Source organism: Schistocerca serialis, chromosome 9, assembly GCF_023864345.2.
Source record: "Schistocerca serialis cubense isolate TAMUIC-IGC-003099 chromosome 9, iqSchSeri2.2, whole genome shotgun sequence".
Taxonomy (NCBI): domain Eukaryota; kingdom Metazoa; phylum Arthropoda; class Insecta; order Orthoptera; family Acrididae; genus Schistocerca; species Schistocerca serialis.
The window spans coordinates 366,293,915-366,314,653 of record NC_064646.1 but is presented as its reverse complement, the minus strand read 5'-3'; the positions used below and the strand labels follow the sequence as shown (position 1 = coordinate 366,314,653).

At 39.1% G+C, this 20,739-nt stretch overlaps 1 long non-coding RNA gene across 6 annotated transcripts in view; it reads right to left on the bottom strand.

Annotated features, from left to right (window-relative positions):
- The window catches only part of LOC126419337 (uncharacterized), a 95,309-nt gene that overhangs the window by 56,963 nt on the left and 17,607 nt on the right, over positions 1-20,739 (bottom strand). For all 6 annotated transcript variants that reach the window (XR_007575981.1, XR_007575982.1, XR_007575983.1 and 3 more), the window contains one exon: positions 19,456-19,687. This is a non-coding gene — a long non-coding RNA (uncharacterized LOC126419337). The remainder of the gene's footprint in view (positions 1-19,455; positions 19,688-20,739) is intronic.

Sequence of the window (20,739 nt, the reverse complement as noted above, 5' to 3'; positions counted from 1 at the left end):
GCAGACATAACTCCCAGTAGCACCCTGCACCAGACTGTTCCTGTGTTAATCACATTCTCAAATGCACAAACATTTCTAACTCAACTGAACAACATTACTAAGTTAACACTGACTGAAACAATGTAACTGCAAGAAGTGACATATAACCAGCAGAAATGGTGCCAAAATGCTTTAGTTGATATTGATTCGTCTCTGTACACTGCTCAAACAACAAGCACTGCCAGAATTGAGCTCACTGTCATTAAAACCACAGGTAAATGCAGGGTGGAGCAAATAAAAGTGGCCATGATAATTGGATACATTTCAACAGATATTTGTGAAAGCATTAACTGAGAAATTAATGACCTGTGCTACCATTCAACAGGATGGAGTACATGCCCATACAGCCGGAGCACTCAAATATAAACTTCACACTTGACAGAGACATCATTAGAGGTCAATCTGGTCATGGAACAAGCTGGCCACCCATGTCACTTTGCCTATTAGTGTGTGGTAACTTTGCGTAGCGGGCCATCAGGTTTGAGGTACATTTTAACAATCCTCAGTCTGGATAAACAGTTCATATGCTAATCACTTCCCCACATGCACAAACGGATACACATTTGTAACCCAAATGCACAACATTACTTCAGTTATACAGGTTAAACGTCATAACTGCTAAGAACTACATATAACAGGCACAAATGGCACCAAAACCCTTCAGTTAATATTAATTCATCCCTGGAACATGGCTCAAACAGCAAGTGCTGCTGCAATTGACCTGGAAAAAGGAATCTTTTACACACAGCCAAATACAATTGATGTCTGCTTTTTGAACAAAATTACACTCTTTTCTGCGTTAACCAATTGGAATTTCTCCCTTCTCCACTCACTCCAATCCCTCACTCTGCAACCTACATGCTACCTCTACTTCACAGCATGACAATATCAATGGAGTAATAGACACTTACACACGAACTACCATTAGACAAAATCAGGTAACACAATTTACATATTACTCTCACTGTAATTTAAACCATAGGTAAATACAGGGTGGAGCAAATGAAAGTGGGCCCGATGACTGGATACATTTCGACGTATGTTTGTAGCAACATTAACTGGGCAGAAATGACCTCCATTTCCATCTAACAAGATGGAGTAAGTGCCCATAGAGCTGGACAAACCTTGGCACACACTTAGTGATAAGAGGTCAGTCTAGTCGCAGAACTAGCTCGCCACTCATTTCACATGATTTGTCAGTGTGTGATAATCCATAGCAAGCCATCAGGTCTAAGGCGTATCACACGAACCCTCATAGTCTTCAAGAACTGCAGAAGAATATTTTGGATGAGATTGTAACTGTTCCATCAATCCAGCTTTGATCCACCTTATGCAACATGCTGTCAGGATCCAAAAATGCAAAAAGATGAATGGTGGTCACTTTCTACATCTGCTATAGTCATTAGTACTGAATTTCCATTCCTCTACTGTGATTCTTATTTCCCTGAAACTCAATTCTTCACGTCACTTATTTGCTCCACCATGTACAAATCATTTATTACATTATCATGTAAATATCAATTTCAGGGAAATACACTAATTCTCTATGAGACCTGTTGCAACCAATACATTACATAAAATATCATGGCTCCAACAGCAACAGTCCTCTTTCCTCTGGACACATTTGTACTGAAAGAAACTTTGCCACTTCCAACCACAAAAACTCGATACTCCCTAATGAAAATCTTCACTATACCCTAGCAGAGAATGAATTATTTTGCTTTAATGAACAGCAATCACAATTTCCTCATGCCACTTCACCAATACAAATCACAATAGAGAAGGAGTGTCATTAACATGAGCAATCTTTCTGCTTGACCTGCAACATCTTGTAGCACTATAAGGATGGAACTACATGCAATGCAACAAATTATACACATTGCCTGGGTACAAAGTCTCAGTCACGGGTAACACAAAAGGAAACTAACCGAACTCTTTGACAGCTTCTCATCCTTCTCCCGCATCCTGCTGAATCTCCTTCCCATCTTTTCAAACTCATACTATCATTCTCATGCAGCTATTCCAACCATTATCTTCTAAATGTATGTTTTTTCATAACTTCTTGACTATTTGCTGTTGTTCCTGCTCCTTCCAATACATATATCGTAACATATCCTCCCATTGTAAACACAACGATTTCCTCTGAAAATAATGAATTCAGTGCAACTCATACAAAAGAGTCTTATATAATTGGATAAAAGAACACTGTTATTCCAGCTGTTAACAATTCAGCAATAATGCAAGAAAAAAATGCAATCCATAATGCAACTGTATCATACCTCTCATGCCAGTGATGCATAGCATAGCGTGTCTGACTGTATGTCATACTCACTAACAAATCCATAACGCAAGTGCATTGTAACTATCAGGCCAGTGATTGACATTAGCAAACCATTTCTGACTGGACCTCATACAACAAAGCATGGGACCAAGTAAGTATGCTCAAATCAAAATTGTACCTGCACATGGAGGCACTATTTGTGTGTAGTACAACCAGAGACTTAAGCAATGGTGTGATCAACTGAATCCTGAACGTACATCCTTTCCATATGCTTCAAAATTAAGCACAGTGAAAGTCATGATTTACTTTATAAGTGTTTATCCTAAGAGGCACTAGAAATATTACAGTGTTAGCTGATGATACTGATGTGCAGAACTAAGGAATTACATACCTCTACTCTGCAAAATAACACCTTCCGTAACTCAAAAACAGTAACACATTTAATGTCACTACAGTATGATGCCGTTCACCTATGACCGTCCTCAACCATGCAGTATGTCGATGATCTTTGGGCATCAATGCCTACACGCAGTCTAAAACTCCTGTAACTATCCACATTGCCATATTTTGCAACCACACAAACCACATACATCTTTCGCACAGTTAGCTATCTTTCTTAAGACCTCTCAGTGACTACTGAGTGAGTACCTCAACTGACTGCCCACTGCTGATTATTACATATGTGTCTAAATAAACATGCTCATTTCTGTGGGAAGACAGACAGAGAGAGAGAGAGAGAGAGAGAGAGAGAGAGAGAGAGAGAGAGAGAGAGAGAGAGAGAGAGAGAGAGAGAGAGAGGCGTTTGCACAGAGAACAGCACATTACAATACAATCCATGAGACAACAGCATACAACAGTCACAACTGCAAGTACCAATGCATCTGATCATACAAAACCTGAAACGGAATTTTATTTTTTAGCACATCATCTAGTTATTCCTCCAACACAAACTCACCAACACATCAACTTTGCATCATATGCCTGCTTCCGACTATAGCAATTAGAGAGATATTTACTACCAAACATCACACAAATTTCAACAAAAAATATTTATTCTCCATGACACCTGTTCCAGTAAATACATTACATAAAACATCATGGCTTCAACACCTTTAAGTCCTCTTTCCCCTGCACACACTATTTTCCTGAAACAATATCTGCCACTTCCAATCACAAAAACTGGGTACTACCTTACGAAAAACCATCAATACTTTAGCAGAGAAAGAATGAGTTTGCTTTAATCAACAGCAATTACCATCAATATCCTCATGCAACTTCCTTGAAACAAATCATAACAGAGTTGTACTTAACAGACTGTCAAACATGGCTAACTTTTTTCTGCTTCATATGCAGCATCTCCTATCACTATAAGGCAGAAATTACATGCGATGCAAGAAGTTACACATACCAGGTAGGTGAACATTCTCCTAGTCATGGAAGACACAGCAGCACATTAACCAAATTCGTTGACAAAATTATTTGATTAGATAGATAAAAAATCTACTCACCAAGCTACAGCAGAACACACCCACAAAAGATTGTTGTAATTTGCAAGCTTTTGGTGCTAGCAGACCCTTCTTCAGGCAGTCTGCTTCCAGTCATTTCTAACATATACTATCATTTTTGCCATTTACCCAACATTCACCTAAACTATTAGCAACCCCTCACACATTGCATCATCACAACACAGTTGTATATGTACAAGGTGTTGCTTCCTCAGACTGTGTCAATCACAACAAGAACAACTGACTGCAGTACAAGTGCCACCAGAGGTTCTCCGTGCCAGGGACCTATTTCTCTGCAGTAACGCATGTGCAAATCTGGATCGGCCTGAATTCCTCCATATATATAGGGTAGTGCAAGCCAAATACTCAGCATTGCACTCCACTGCAGCTCTGGACCAATCCTTTTAGCAGCTCATCATTCAGTGTCTTTGGAAGACACTGCAGTGGGGTCAACGACTTCCCACCAATATCCCGAGATGTAGCTGTCCGCCATCTACGCTGACTGCCCCACCTCCATGGTTAGGAATTATCTGTGGCACAGTCTTCATGTCTCACTATGTTTATTCAGTGAGAGTTCCAGGCAAAGGCCTGTTAGTGACTGAAAAGTTGTTTTATTTTTGTTAAGAAGTAGATTTCCCTTGTTATTAACTCTGTCTCCTATGGTTGTAATAAACACTTCTTTTTGGTTTCCTGTGTCTTCCTACTGCTTATTAACCACCTTCCCTTGGCAGGTTATGGAATTTCGTAACAGTCGTTCATACTATTCTTTCCTAAATGTATGTTTTCTGGTAACTTCCTGAATATTTGCAGTTTTTCTTGCTGCTTCCGACATGTATGCTGTAATATAGCCTCCCTTATACCCACAACCATTTCCCCTGAAAACAAATGAATACAAAGTGACCCTTACAAGAGGGTAAAATAACAAAAGCATAAAAGAACACTGTCATTCCAACTGCTAACAATTCAGCAAAAATTCAAGAAAAATTAAGCAATCTGTAATGCAGGTGTATCATACCTCTCATGCCAATGATGGTCATAGCATGTCTGACTGAACCTCGTACAACAAACCACAGAACCAAGCAACTATGCTCAAATCAAATTTATGCCACCACATGGGAAGCACTGTTTCAGTGTAACAAAATCAGATGCTTAACCAATGCTGTGATCAACTGATTCCTGAACATACAGCCCTTCCATAGCCTTCAAAGATAAGCACAGTGAATCTCATCATTCGAATTATGACTATTTATCCTAAGAAGCACAAAAAATATTACAGCGTTAGCTGATGTTACTGATGTGCAGAAATAATTACATACATAGATCTAATCTGTAAAATAATACCTTCTGTAACTCAAACAAATACTCTCAAACATAGAAATACATTTAATGTTACTACAGTATGACACTATTCACCTTTGATCTTCCTGGAACATTTTCTTTCTCAGCCATGTAGTATATCAATGATCTTCGGGCACCATGCCTGAAGGCAGTCTACAACTATCCACACTGCCAATATTCTGAAACTACCTTACACAAACTATCCACAACATTTGCACAGTGCTCTATCTTTCTCAGGATCTCATGCATCATCAGCGACTACTGTCAGTAAGTCAAGTGACTGCTCTCTGTTGATAATTATGTATTTGTCTCAATAAACATGCCCATTTCAGTTGGAAGACAGTGAGACAGAAAGAGGGGTGTTTGCACAGACAACACCACACTAACACATTCCATGAAACAATAGCACACAGTCACAAAGGCATGTACCAGTGCATCTGTTCACAGAAACAACGAAATGGAATTCTTTCTTTTAGTACTTCATCCACTTATTCTTCCACCACAGAGTCAGCAACACACCAACCTAGTGTAACACACCTGCTTCACACTACATCAATTACCACACTATAAAAATTACTTATCATTTATACCAGTACTTATACAATACAGACACAGCAGTTACTACCAAATTCTATCAATGACGAACTAATGACATTTTTCCTTAAATCATGAATGCTCTAGTTGATGCTTTGCCTGAACAGCTACAACGAGCACCTGTTGATAGATTCACATTTGCTAAAGTCACCCCTAAGGGAAACAAATCTTCAGAAATTAGATCATCACTTCATGTCCATAGGTGGATACAAACTTGTGAAACAGCCACCAAATGGTGCCACATATAACATTTGATCAAAGCACACATTGCACAAATATGATTTTATGAAGTATGGCACACTTGCCCTTCATACAGGTACACCGACATCAATGATATCTGTAAAGGAAATACTATACACAGTAAAACACTTCTGAGCATTCCCTCACATGTGCTGCTATATTATTAGTACCTGAAATATACCGAAATGACTACACAATAGGAAGTTATACAGAAAAGTCACTCAAAACAGTCCCAAGATGAATCAATGACCGAGACTCTCATGCTATAGCTATAAACTGATTAATCATATTATTCCATTTCACAAACCACTTCCTCGACACTGAATCACTTTCATGCAATGAGATGACATATTTTGGTTAGTAGCATTCAACGAAGTTAGGTCATGTTTACACCTAAGTGATACATATGTCCAGCAGATTATTCATATATTTATGCAATGTTGCCTGTTAGCATGGATGTCAACAAATTATTCAGCAAATCACGCATACAATATACAATACTCACGCAATGAGCACTTAATGGCGGTACTTCATGTTTTCTCTGTGTCACGCAAAAAGGTGCAGGCACAGCTCCCAACAGAATTGTGCACTGGACTGTCCCTGTGTTGATTACATTCTCATAAGCACAACATTACTAAAGTAAGACAAGCTGAAACAGCTTAACTGCATAGATCAGAGGCAGAAATGATACCAAACTGCTTGAGTTAATATCTATTCATCAACACACACAGGCAAATATAGTAAATTTCTTCTTTTTAAATAATATTATTTTCTCCCCCACTACATACCAACTCCATGTGCTTACTAACATTACTGCAGACACTACTACCTCCCCATTCCATGATCTGTATTCAGTGGATCACAAGAAATATTCTGTGTTAACCATCCTACATCTCATCTCTTCTCTTCACCCTCCAACCCTCCAGTCCATCACTCTGCAGCCTACAACTGCCTGTATTTCAAAGCTTGACACTATGAATGTAAGTAATATACGTTACATATCCACTAATACTAGACATATCAAGTCATGTATCTACATGTTACACTCACTGTAATTAAAAGATAGATCAATACAAATGTTTAGAACTGAACATTACATAAATTTCAACAACAGGCAAATATATCAATTCTTCGTTTCACCTGTTGCAACCAATACATTACATAAAACATCATGGCTGCAACGGTAATAGTACCCTTTCCTCTGCACAAAGATTTGTCCTGAAACAAACTATGCCACTTCTAGCCACAAAAAGATGGATACAGCCTTATGAAAAAGCATCACAATACCTTAGTAGAGAAAGAACCATTTTCCTATAATCAAAAGCAATCACAGTCAATTTCCTCATGCCACTTCACTTTTTAAAAAAAATCACAACACAGCTGCACCTGATAGTGTGTCATAACATGATTTTATATTTTCTGCTTCATCTGCAACATCTCGTACCATTATAATGCAGAAATTACATGCAATGAAACAAATGATACACATGACCTGGGTAAACATTCTCCAAGTCATGGATGACATGCCTGCAAATTAACCACACTCTGACAGCTTCTCATCTTCATTCAACATCATCTTGCTCAATCCCCTTCCAGTCATTTCAAAGATATACGTACTATCATTTTGTCACTACTGTTCCAACTAGTCTTTTATAATCTTAAGTTTTTTGATAACTTCTCAAATATTTGCAGTTTTTCCTGCTCCTTCCAATACATACATCGTAACATAGCTTTCCGCTATAGCCACAATCATTTCCTCTGAAAATAAATGAATAGTAAGTGACCTATTCAAAAAGATCATACACAAAACCATAAAAGAACACTGTCATTACAGCAGTAACAAGAAAAATCAACCAATCCATAATACAAGGTATCATACCTTTCATATCGGTGGTGGACATTAGCAAAGAATGTCTGACCTCCTCATACAGCAAACCACATAACCAAACAAGCATGCTCAAGTCTAATTTCTGTCACCACACAGAAGGCACAGTTTATTAACAAGAAGCTTAACCAATGTTGTGACCAGCAGAATCCTGAACATACATCCTTTACAAACACTTCAAACTTAAGCAGACTCTTGTCATTCACATTACGACTATTCATCCTAAAAGACACAAGAAATATTTCAGTGTTAGCTAAAAGCCACTGATGGTGCAGAACTAATGAAACATAACTAATCTGTTCAGTAACATAACGTCTCCTGTAATTCAGACAAACATTTCATTGCTACAGCAGTAAGACGGCACTCACCTGCAGCCCTACTACAACAGTTACACAGTATGTCACTCATCAGTAGGCATACATCCCTAAAGGCAGCCTACCACTTCTACAACTGCTTTTCTCAAACCATCAACATCCTCCACACAGTGAGCTGTCTCTTCCAACACATCTTGTATCCTCAATATTCACTCATTACGTAAACTGACTGCCTCCTATTGATGAATGTGTATATGGCTGAATGAACATGCCCTTTCCTATTGGAAGGAAGAGAGAAGTATTCATATAAAAGCACACACATTAGAAAAGAATTCATGAAAGAACTGGAAGTACCAGTGCATCTGGTCATACAAGCAGCAAAATGGAATTATATCTTTTAGCTTGTCATCAAGTTATTTCACCACCCTAATTTCATCAACACACCAACCTAGCATCATACACCAGCTTCACAGTATAATAATTACTTACTGTTTCTACCAGCAATTATACATTGAAGATACTGCATGTACTACTTTACTCCATTTATGACAGCCCAATTGCATTTTTCCCTTATCACTAATGCATCATCCTAGCTGCTGCTATTAGTAACTGCTGATGTGAATATATTTGCTTAGATCGCTTCTAACTTTCAGAAAACAAGTGTTCATTAAGTACAGCATCACTATGTCCACTAATTGAATGCACACTTGTGAAACTAATGCAAAATGGTGCCACATACAATAATCATCACAGGTTATGTGAGGTCTGTTCAGAAAATTTCAGAACTTTGTCCACACAGTTTTTCTATGCTTACCTTTTACTTATTGTGCATGGTCACCTTCGAAATACTCCACTATTGATACAACTTCCCAACACTGTTTCCACTTCCAGAAGCAGTCTTAGTATGTCTCTTGCTGGAGCACACGAAGTGCGGTCTGCAAAGTTTCATTTATCTCATCTATTGTTGCAAATTTTTGTCCTTTCAGTGAGGTTTTCATATTTTGGAAATAAAAAAGTCTGTAGGGCAAGGTGTGAAGAATACAGATGATGCGGCGCCACAGTGATTTCTTTTCTTGTGCAACTGTCACACACCAACAGGGATGATCATGCAAATGCATTATCACGATGCAAGAGCTATGAATGTCTCACCACATTTCAGACAGTTTCCTTCTCATTTTCTAACAGGTTTCAACACACGTCACAATACTACCACTGATTTAAGCTTGTCCCTGTGGCATCATTTCATGATGAACTAACCTGTCAAAGTCAAAGAAAATTATCAGCATGACTGACCTGACAAGCTTGTTTTGGTCTTTGAGAACCTATCCCAACCTGTTGTGAAGATTGGTTTCAAGATTATAACCACGGACCCAAGCCTCATCGCCAGTTGTGAGTCTCTTAAGGGACATCTTGTTCTTATCTGTGTGATACAAAAGCTCTTCACAGATTGTGAGGTGGAGGTCTTTCGGGTCTTGACACACAAGTCGTGGGCTGAACTTGGCCTCAGCATGATGCACTCCAAAATGCTATATCAGAATTTCATGAAGTGATCCAACTGATATGTTCCATTCTTCTGCAATCTCTTGGACAGTCAGCCTTGGCACACACAATGTCATTGACATTCCTGACACAAATGTAGTCGGTAGAAGTCTAAAAACGTCCGGAACAAGTGTCATCTTTAACTTCCGTCCAGTTACTTTTATATCATGTGAACCATTCATTACACTGAATATGGCGTAAGCACTAATCACTGTATGCTCCCTGCGTCACTTGATGTGTCTTTGTAAATGTTTTCTCGAGTTTTACGCAAAATTTAATGCAGACTTGTTCCTGCTCAAACTCTGCCATCTCAAAATTCATGAACTGTGCGACAACGTTCTGCTCAATACAGTACTGAACAATAGCTAACAGGCATACAACAATGAAAGTTCAAGCTGTTACACATTAAACACAAGCATGTGCAGTGATGCCAACCACATTTTGCTCCAGCATGCCACTGGCATGAAATCACGAATGTTCCAGAATTTTTTGAACAGACCTCATATTAAGAACCACTTGTGTAGCTCAAAGAAGGAAATCTGCAAAATAAAATTTAGTAAGCCACATTTGCCCTCCATCTACGTAAATCCTTATTACTTACATCTGGTATGCAAATCTTTACTCATTACAAAATTTTTGAACATTCCCTCAGCTGCTGTGAAACGACTACACACTTTCAAGTTATGCACATACAGAAAGGCCACCCAAAACACAATCCCAAGATAAACCAATCACAGAGACTCTCACGCTGCAGCTACAAACTGATTATACCATACCATTCCGTTTCGCACTGGAAACAGTCATTCAATGTAATGCTTTGCTTTGCTTTAGACACAGCAAAATACAATAAATGTCTGCTTTTTAAAGAAAATTATTCTACACCTTTAACAACATTCTGGAAACACTGCAGCCTCCCCTTTCTATGATTTGCATTCACTGGACCACAAGCAATATTTCGTGTTAATCTGCCTGCATCTGTTCTCCTACACTCACGACAATCAATCATGTGCTGCAATAAATACATTGCATAAAACATCATGGCTGCAACTCCAAAAGTCCTCTTTCCCCTGCACACACACAACTATCCTGAAACACGCACTGGTAACCTGTTTCAATGGCATAACTAAAGAAAAGCTGTCACAATATTTTAGTAGAGTGTCATTTTACTACAATCAACAGTAATCAATTTCTTCATGCCGTTTCACTGAAACAAATAAAAAACTGCACTAACAGAGTGTCGTAACATGACTTGACTTTTCTTCTTCATATGCAATATCTCATATTAATATGAAGCAGAAATTGTATGCCATGCAATAAATTATACATACAAGCTGGGAAAACATTCTCCTAGCCACAGAAGAGACAGCAAACTAATAGTACACTTTGATACCTTCTCATCCTCATTCACCGCATCCTGTTCAATTGATTTATAGTCATTTAAAACACACAGTATCAATTCTTAGCTGTCGTTCCAACAATTCTTCTGTAAGCAAGAAAAATTAACCAATCCATAATGCAAACTTGTTATACCTCTCACTCTGGCAGTGACGTACATCAGTGTAGTATGTTGCCTGTAGGATCCTGTCTGAAACCCATTCAGCAAATCCTGTATTCAAGTTTGTTACATGGCAATAACCTTGGAATCATTTACCAGCCTTTACTTTATGTGTACACCTCAAAAATGTGGGCCACTCAAATGGTATGACTTGCTTGCTTTTCCATCCTGGTTTATTCATGTCATGTCTATGGAATGCGAATAATATGCTGTTCAGGATACTTCTGCCTCCCTACAATACCCATCAGACATTGCGTTGTTAGTAGTATCAGAAGTATCAGTAGCCCCCAAAAGATTTCCTGGGCTTACAGAAACATCTCACAAACATACTGTTTACCAAGTACTAACTATAAATGGCTTCATTTGCAGTTGGCAATAGCTACTTCTTTTCTTTGCAGAAGTATAGACATGATGTGCCAGCTTCTTAGTAACTTTCTGCAACTCTCGAGTGGTATTCCCAGCCACTAGTAATAATAACTGTTCTATTGGGAAGGACTGGTTTGTCACATTCAAGAATATGAGCAAAACCATGGCACATTTCCTAAGCTTAATTGTGGTGTGAGTAAGTCTTAACACAACCTGTGCAACTTATACAGACCCATCACAATACTATGATCACCAGCTTAAAGACAGATGTGCAGGAAGAGCCAGTGAGGTTCTGGAGGGTACCAACATGGATGTGAAGCCAAACCCAACTCCAGCGCCATGGTCAGCTGCACTAGGTTTCTTGGTTGAGGACCATGGTGGGAAAAGCTGAATTAAGACTGTACCATGTATTCTCAACTGGGTTTAAACCTGGGAAGTTTGGTTGCAACAGAGTACAGTAAACTCATCCTTGGGCTTTTCGAAGCATGCACATTTTTTGCAAGCTGTGTGACTCATTGCAGTGTCCTACTGACAGATGCTGAGTAAAAGCAAATTCAATGTAGGTTTGTTTGTTTTGTTTTATGGCCCAAAAACAACAGAGGTCAGATGCACCCATGTCATAACCTGAGAATACTAATTAGAAGAAATTTAAAGCAGCTACATGTTACGCCTAATCGACGGAAGGAAAGACAGCTAAAAACAAGACATGGTCCCCAAGAATAGATGCTTACTTGATTTGATTCATTGTGCCTTCCAGAAAGACTAACACCCAGATAATTCCAAGAAAACATTCCCCAGTCTGTAACACTTCCTCCTCCAGTCTGGCTGTTTACTTTCCGATGTTTCACACCACACACACTAACAGTTATCTGTCTGAACATAAAATGTGATTAATATGAAAAGGCCACCTGTCGCCACTCAGTGGCTGTGTAGTAGTTATGATGGCATGCGAATTCTACCGTTCATCACCGATGAATTGCTGTCAGCATGGACACACGTACCAGGCGCCTGCTGCAGAGACCCATAAGCAGCAACAACCACCGAACAATCATTGAGGAAACACCGTTGGCAGCCCCTCCTCCATCTAGTTCAGCCAGTTGCTCAACAGGTGCATGTCTATTCACTCATATACACCTCCTCAACCATCATTCTCCCCTGTCATCTATGGCTCTTGGTGTACCACATTTCCTCTGCACCATTTTTTTGATAGCACAATTTTGCCATGCAAGGTATACTTCATCCACGGAAATAGATGAACAGTTTATGAACTTAAGCATTTCAGAAATGCTTCCAACTTTCGCCCAAAAGTCAATGATTACTGGATATCAGATAAATAGCTCTACTTCTCCTTTACAACTGCACTGTTTTTCATCCCAACATGTTTTATACACTCCACTGCTAGTGCTGCCACCTGAGAGTTACTCCCCATCAAAAATAGGCAGTGGTCACATTAATATGCATTGTGTTTCTTAAATCTGTATACAATTAACATGCACAGTGTGTCCCATTCACCAGTTTTAGGTAATTCAAATAAAACAATTAAGTACAAGGATCATTTGTGGGGAGGTGTTTAGCAGGGGCAATACGTAATTATCTTCAATTGTGTGATTATTATGAGATACATACTATACCTACAGATTCTTTGGACTACCACCAACAAATGTATAATCTCGATAAGAATAAAACATGTTACCCCACATGTATATAATCTGTTCACGAACTGATTAATGTTTGTATCAATAGTTTGTGAATGAATGTGGAAGAATGTGAAAGAAAAGGAGTCATGTCCAGACAGCCTCTCAATGCTTTTCTCGTGATCAGAGCCTATCACGAAGAGTTACATAATGCATGGTGCAGTTGACTCCCACAGGCATAGTGGCAGATGTTTCACCGTCAGGTCAGTTCAGGCCAAGGTATCAGCAATGAGGCTGTGCTGCGGCCACTGGAAGGTGTATGGCATCACTGATAAGGCATTACTCTGACCACTGCCAACCTCAGTGCAGTCAATAAAATAATAGGATGTTAGTCCAAACTTGGAACACAAAACAGGAACAATTATGCATGTCAGATTTAATAAGTCCTTACTAGGTTTTCAGAGATGTGATGCAGCACATACTTATGCACAGGTCACACATCTCCCATAAATTATGTGCTGGAAGCTAGTAGGAGCGGAACTGGTACCTGACAGCATCTCATGTGTGTTCCTTCTGGCTCATTATCGAATCTGCTAGTTTGTTCACTATTGTGCGCCTCAAACCAGTGATGCCCAATTATGGTCTTATGGCAAGGACCGTTATCCTGTTGGAAGATGTCACTGCCATCAAGCAAGACATCAAGAATGCAGACGATCAGTAGTAATGTTCATACAATACACAGCTGTCACATTACCTTTGATCACTACCGTAAGCCCCCTGGAAGTCCAACAACCCCAAATGTGTGCAATTGCAGGATGGTGCATGTTTATGGCAGCCACTCACCTGGATGATGACATATCCAGACACTACTATTAATACTGTATAACAAACATGATTCCTCTATCCAAGCAACATGTTTCAACTGATCCACAGTGGAATCTCGACCCATGCCCACTGTAAACTGAATGTCACTTGATCAACAAAAACACATAGGGACCACATACTGCATGTACTGTGATGAGGCATGAACATCCCAGACCTTGTCTCCTCGTTTCACCACTGAACCACTTTCATAGATGCTCATGACAGCTGTACATAGGTACTCTGAACAGTACAAGAAACCACCAAGCTGCTGCATTTGTTTCAGAAATACGCATTCCCAGGTGGTAGGCCATAATCTGCCCTTTAGTCAAAGTTGCTTGTATCAGTGGGTTTGCTTTAAGAAAAAAGAAAAAATTAGAACCATCAGCTTCATTAACAATGTCAATTTTTGTTACTAGTCTTCAGCACAGTTGGAACTTCATTTCATTCACATCTTCTTTAATAATTTTTACAAGAAAACATACTGACAACTACATTCTGGATCCATACATAGACCCTTTTATCAGTAACAGTGAACTCCCAAATTCTTCAAAGAATCCGACTCCCATGAGTGAAACTACTTTAAGCCTCTGATTACAAATCAATTTGTTAAGTATTTGACACTGACTGCCAAAAGCCCACTAGTGGAACAGCACAGGTACACACCCGACTGTGTACCACCAGTGGCCTCACACTCCACACTAGTACAGTTTACCATTTGATGCAGTGCGAAGTCTCTGAAGTACAAAACATTGTAGCCTGGTGTCATCTCAATCAACAAATACAAATTAACACACAGTGCTGCACTATACAATATACAGTCCAAAAATGAAGCATGTGACCACCAGCAGGCGCACAGTGTCAGGCTCCTCTGTGCCTGCTGGCAGCTGTCAACATGTCAAAGTTAGTTGGAAGTCATGAAGCACTTTCTACATGGATGAACATAGCCTAGGTATTTGCAAGCTATCAGTCATGCTGCTTCACAATGAAAACAGTTTCTAACTGTAATACTTATTGTGTTAAAAAGTTTAACATTGGATGATACCTCTTAATGAGCAGATTATGAATTTTTAAATCTGATCAATAATTACATGGAATACTGAAAATCAAATTTTTTGTAGCCCTTGGAAGCCATTAGATGGTCAACTTGCAACTGGTATGTGGTTCCAGTTGAGTGAAATTTGTTATGCTAACCAACCAATTAACAAACTTCAAATATTCAGCCACAAAAGTGGCTTACATTAACAACATAGGTAAAAATTGCATTTTAGCAAAGTACATCCACAGTAGTATGCTTCTCACCTAAATTATGTTGAACCAGGCATGGTTAATTTTGAAGGTTACTATTCATAATGTTTACAGAAAATGCTAGAAGCACTAAAAATTTAACACAATTTGTAACACCTTTAATGATAGAAGACATGCCCGAGGGCATAGTTACCAATTTTAATGCATCTCAGAGTGCCTCACATGTCATTTTTGTATTGGTCATCACTTTAGACTTGCTACGGATCATCATCTGGCCCGAAACTAATTACCACGATACTCAGTTCGCCATCAGAGCATGGTTCCTGTCATAACCAACGTTATAGAAGCCTTGCTCTGATGATAAACTGATTTGAAGTAATTACACTGGATCTGAAGGTTACCTGCAGTATGGGTCTCAAGTAGTAATCGAAATAAATACTAACAATGATGTACACAGTGTGCATGTGCTTCTTTGCCTTTACTTAAAGCACAGAAAACAAATCCACTGTATTTGCTTCTTGGCAAATCTGTAAGCACATGTTAGCTAAATCTGGGCAAAGGACTGCTATAAAGCAAAATTTCACGTCAAAATCAAGGGAAAACCTTTAAAAGAAATTTCTCCCACATTGTACCGATGGTCAAACTGTCCAGTGTTGCCAAATTTAAAGCCTTGTAAACAAAGTAGGCAGTGAATCTGTGAAATAATGTAGGAAATCCATTGCCCAATAAACAACCTGCTTCATTAAAAATAACAATGGATCAGCTGAGTTACCATTAACAAATATCTACAATCTGGTTTAAGTACAGCCACTTACCAGCCTTAACAAAATTTGTAGAACCTACAGGGTCACGAGAATGTTTGGTAAGAGTCTCTGGCTTGCCCAGTGCTGTAATGTTAGTGAACACACTTGTCTCCATGTGGTGCATATATTCAGTTTTGTTACTTGGCAAAGCTCTGAGAAAATAATAATATAACAACAGAAACCATAATACGCACTGTATTGTTTATAGGATTTGTCACGTTTATGACACTGGTCAAAGCGGATGAAATCTTACGGAGCACAGAGTACTTCCCTTTGCTGCAAACAAGTGGCAGAAACATTTCTACCAAAAGTCACTCCCTCCACAAATGGACCAGATAACACGAAAAAATGCATAAGTTTCCATCCAAACAGATGTATAATGTGTCATTACAGCTGCAGTCTTCCCACTGTCATCTACATACAAAAATATAAAAGACTGTTGTATTCTTTGACTAGCATTGTTAATTGGTACCTAGCAATTTCAAAATGAAATTAATAGTTGGGGTGCCTGGAACACACTAGTACTTCCAAGTTTTCCGTGACAGTTACTCACATCATCTGGAACAGATCACTATTCTTACTTGCATTCTGAAATTCACCGTATACATTAACATTTATACTAAGCCTCTAGGTTGGACATTGTCTCAACTTACTCTAAAACATACAAATTTAGGCAAGACCTAAGAGATAGCATTTTCTGAGGAAATAAAATGGATACTTACCGGAAAAAATGGCATGTCCAAACTGAAAGTACAGTAGTAAGAATGGTTTCCCTATTCTTTATTTTCAAGTGTTCACCATAGTAAGAAATTGTATAAATCTTGTGCAGGTTTTGAAGCAGTAATTTCATCAAGTTGTCAATGTAGTACTTTTGTATGCAATTAAACTTCAAAGCTATATTCTTTCAAACAGTTGTATGGATAAGCAACAAATGGTTACTTCCAGGAAGTAATCTACACTCTGTAAATGTCAACTTCTGAAAGGAAGTGGACAGTAAACTCTTAACTACATTTCAGTATCCTCCATAAAAAGCTTGGGGACAATGGGCTTCCCACAGCCACTCCATCAGTCTGTTCAAAATATTTGTCATTGAATAAAAAGTACATCGACGTCAGCACATGGCGACAAAGCTTGGTTGTTTCCTCATCCAGTTTCGCACCAATTAATTGCAATGATTCTTCCACAGGAACCTGGGTAAAAGGCGACAACTTCAAAACTCACAAGCAAATCACGGGGACTAAGATATGAGAACTTCAATCTCTGAATAAACACCATAGAATTGGGAATATGATGTTCACAATTACCCACATGAGGGCCAAGAACAGATGCTAAATACTTGGCTAGACTGTAGGTAGGAGAGGATTTTGAGGACATGGCACTGAAGACGGCGTCTTTAAAACCAACCTGTTTCTGGATGTATGTTGACGATACATTTATGGTGTGGCCTCGTGGGAGAGAAGCTCTTTACCACCTCCTAGATCATTTCAATTCCCTGCATCCTTGCATCAAGTTTACCATGGAGGTGGAAAGTGATGGAAAGCTGATTCTGGATGTTCTGGTGTACAGAAAGTATGATGGGACACTGGGACAGTGTCTATCAAAAGCCTATGCACACGGACCACTACCTGCACGCTTCTAGCTGTCATCCCCCGTTACAACGTCCAGAGGTCCTGCGATGTTGGTGAGAAGAGCTTATGCCATTTACGATCGAGAAAGCTTGACAAGAAGTGTACCATCTCAAGGTTGTGTTCAAGCAGAATGGCTACACAGATAAACAGACCTGTCGTGCTTTCCAGTTTAGACCTTCGCCTGAACCACCAGAAGATACCTGCAAATCAGAGGCTTTTCTACCCTTTGCTGGGAGCATTTCCTCAAAATAGGAAGAATTCTAAAAATATATCAAAAGTATTTTTCCATCCGCCAGTCAAGATTAGAGCACTTCTTGGCTCCATTAAGGATGACTTGGGTTTGAGGAAGCCCGGGGTGTGCAAGATCCCTTGCCACTGTGGGAAGGCTTATATTGGTCAGACAATCTGGACCATTCAGAACCGATGTGTTTAACACCAGCAGCACACACAGTTGCTTCAGCCTAAGAAATCAGCAGTGGCGGAGACTGTCTCACCGAGGGACATGGAATGCTGTATGACGAGACTCAAATGGTTGCCCCTGCATCTCGCTATTGGGACTGTGTTTTAAAAGAATCAATAGAGATTCGATTATCTGATAATCTTATTAATAGAGACAAGTCTTAAATAAGACTTGGAACAGGGTGTTATCAGACATTAAAAAACAATGGTCTGTGTTTCGATCGTAGGAATAATTTTTAATAGCGATATCACGATTTAGCCTGTTTCCACCATGGGGCACTGTGTGTTTACCTGCGCTAGAGGGCAGTTATGGCATCTTTTTGCGCGCACGTTGTGGGCCTTCTGTGGTCTATATAGGGGGCCACTGCTTGATCTGAGAAGTCAGTTCCGGCAAGATCATGTACCAGCACTCTCACGTGAAGAGGGTGGCCAGTTGGACCACTGAAATGTATCAAGATGACATTATGATCTGGTTGCACACCCAAGAAGAATATGACTGCTAATCAACTTTCACTTCAGGTGAAGATTTCTACATAGTAACAAATAGTTGCTGCCTGAAATACCCACCCTCTGTTATAAAACTTAAAAACCAATGTGTCAAAAATACCAGGCATGTTACTTTTACACCAGCTACAGCTAAGATCTGGAAAGTAAAACCAACACTTAACATTTAAACCAAGAACTTCTTGAACTGTAGGTAAACCTCACTCCACTCTGAATGTTAAAGACTGCATTACAACCAAAATTAGTCTTGTTAAAACACATGAAGCACCTGAATTCAATGTGCACATTAGTTCCTCAATCATTATGAGCTACACTGTCTACATCCTGTAAAGAAATTACAGCTGTAATCATTTAAATTTTATATTGCATGCAAATATAAAATATATTTCATAGTTAAATTTGGCTAATGACGTATGCAAGATGGACTGGGATTTCACCACATTCTCAGACTGGTACTTTTGTTGGTTATCTGTAACTGTGTGGTGGTATCCTCGCAGAAACTGTTTTCAGAGGTTAAGGGCGCTTTAAAAATCTAATTTATTTTCTTTATTTGAACATAAAAATACAGCGTGTCACATTTTTGAACAAAATTTAACATTAGCAAAAGAACACAAACTTGCTGCAAAAGCTGGAACTACTGTATTTAATACTGCTTTGCTCACCTGTTAGAAAATAAAACAGGAAATATCCATAACAGAAAAATTTTCAAACTTCTGCAAAATTTGATTTATATTACTTAATACATCCAAATTTACATAACAGTCCATGCTGAATAGCTTTCCCCATCAAATACTACAGTTGTCTTTCATGACATCACAAATTATTATTCATTGAAATTTTCATAATGGATTATAGTTGTCTGGAATCATCCTGCAAACATTTCTCCTTTGGACTCTGCACAGAAAAAACATTTTCCACTCATTAAATCATATAAAGGTAAGTCTTGGAATGTCAGTAAAATACAGAATGACTGAAGTCTGTTAACATTTGGAAACTCAGTACTTCACAGAATAAGTCGGTAGGTAATGCTTTAAAAAATGGGGTACTACTGATACCAAAAAAGTGCACAAATGACCAACCGATGGCACTTTATGTAATACAAAAGCGATAATTAGCATACCTATTTTATAGTGAAGACAGCGTTTTTTTATAACAACTTATTGACCATCATCCATCAACAACTGTAGTCAAGGCACAATACTGGGAACAGCACTGTACAGCATATCAGTTGATAAGGTAAGCATGCTGGTGCCGGTGGGCGATGTGGTTGCTGCGAAATGCCCTATGTGCGGCGAATGCGACATGAAAAGCGTCCCGTCCCAGCGTGCACGATTTTGGGTGGAAAAAGCATGATTTCATTGACTAAACAGACAATGTGTTCACTACTCAAAGCCACTAACAGAAGTTTTGTTTTCTTTTAGGGTGCACAAACAACAGAGGTCATAAGCACCCATGTCACTACCTTAGAACACCCATATGAACAGATGTACAGATGAATATACAAAATAAACACAGTCTAGTTTCAAACAGCCAAGTAATCACACAAACGTAGCAGGGTGGCCCAATCTGCTGCCCAGGAAGTACTGCTTATGACACTTAGGACACGGACGGACTGGCTGCAGCACAGAGTCACGTGGGACGACCAAGAAACTTCTCGATTAAGCATGAGCCCCAGAAATTTCTTAGTTTCAGCAAATGGATGAATAGGCCCTAGATGTACAGATGGCAAAAGAAACCCATTCCCCACCAGAAATCCATAAAAACAGTTTTGTCAGTGAAAAAGCGAAAGCCACTGTCACTGCTCCGAGTCAAGACGATCGAGACATTGATGAAGATGCTGCTCAAGGAAGCATGTCTATGGAGACCTGCAATAGATCACAAAGTCATAAACAAAAAGGGAGTTGGAGGTACCTGGTGGGAGACAGGTTAATGGCTATAGCACAAGA